We start from the raw sequence: 1,778 nt of genomic DNA on the forward strand, positions 1-1,778 counted from the left end.
CTGTATGATTTCATTTATATAGAATATCAAGAATTGGCAAATTCATAGAGATAGAAGGTAGGTTGGTGGTTGCCAGGGGCTGGGTGAATCAGGAAATGGAAAGTGACTACTTATGGGTACGGGTTTCAGTTTAGGGTGACGAAAATGTTCTGGAATTGGGCTGTGGTGATGGTTGTACAACACTGTAAATGTTCTTAATGCCACTGAATTAAATACTTTAATATGGTTAAAATGATAAATTTTATGTTATGTATATTTTACCACAATAAAAGAAAACCCTACCATTTGTGTAATACTCTGTATCTTCTGAGGAATTTTCATATAATGTACAGTATACCATCTCATGCCCCCTTCAGCCTGGTTATCATTCCCCTTTTATGGATGAGGAAGTTGAGGCTCTGCTTGGCTTGGGATCATGAGCAGAACCAAGGGATAAGACCCAGGTCTCTCATGCGACGTCCACATTCTGGCTGCCACATGTCCACACCGAGGCCAGGACCCAGACCTGCTGGACCAGCACATGAGGAGCAAAGCTACTGACTCAACGTTCTAAAGAACAAATATTAAAGTGGGGTTAACGGGGTGGCGAGCTAATGAAGAACTCCATCTGACCCACTTTGCAATGTAGGCGTGCAAGTGAGAAGTTCAGGATGGGAAAGGAAGCAATATTCTTACTTGAGGAATAGAAAAACAAAACAAAACAAACAAAACAAAAAACCACCATCTTACCTCCTCCCCATGTTGACGCCCCGGGCCTGGAGCCAATGGAGGGGAGAGTTTAGAGGTATATGAAACCTCTCCTCTCGTCCCCATAGTCGGGAACACCCCACTAGGGAAGAAGGACAAAGAAAAGCATGTGGTTGAGAGAGGGAAAGGTGATTCCCCAGGATTCTGGTAAGGACGCTTGGGAAGAGACTGGGAGTAGGGATTGGGAGACATGTGGAAAAGCAGGGAGAGGCATAAAACAAGAGGGAGAAGGAGGGGAAGTGATGCCAGTCAAGGGGAAAGTGAGCTGAATGTCACTAAAGCCCTCACAAGATGGGCCAGCTGGGGTAGAATGTGACCTGGTAACAGATTTCCCTTTTCCCAAAATCCCCTGGAATGCGAGGAGGAGGGGCTGTTTTGTATGGAACTGGGAACTTGCTCTGATGAGGGTCTTTTATTATCTGGCAGGTTACAAATAGCTCTTAGGACCAGCCAGAAGTGACAGGTGAGGTGATAGAGAGGGAATAACTGAAGAAGGACAGAGCAGGACTGATAGGTTGGAAGGAGATTAGAAGATGATGAATAGAGGCATGTGAGAAGGGAGCCCTGGGAGCTAAAATGGAGCACAGCTGTGTGGGGACCAATCCACATTCAGCCCTAGGAGAGGTGGCCTGGAGAGTCCCCTCACAGACACACAGAGATGGGTTCTACAGGGCCCGTCATGGGAGAAAAGTGACATGGAGTCCTCAGGCCCTCAAGAGTCTCATTATCACTCTCTGAGTAATATGCTGAAATAATCGGTTAAGGACTTGCAAATGTTATCTGATTTATTCTTTATAAAAACTGTTCCAAAAACTGAGACTTAGAATGTATAAAGAGATGTGCTCATGAAAACACAGCTGAGGTTCAGGGATTTGAACCAGGGTCAGTTATATCAGGATCCTTGCCCTGTATCCATGGTTTGAATTCAAGTCTCTGAGCAAAAGGCAAGGAGAGCAGGAGTAAGCTACAGGCCAGCTTATGCTCACGGACCTTGGAGAACCGGACAAAGGACTTAAAGGCACAAGAGCTGG

This window comes from Pteropus alecto, unplaced genomic scaffold (assembly GCF_000325575.1).
Source record: "Pteropus alecto unplaced genomic scaffold, ASM32557v1 scaffold210, whole genome shotgun sequence".
In the NCBI taxonomy this organism is placed as follows: Eukaryota; Metazoa; Chordata; class Mammalia; order Chiroptera; family Pteropodidae; genus Pteropus; species Pteropus alecto.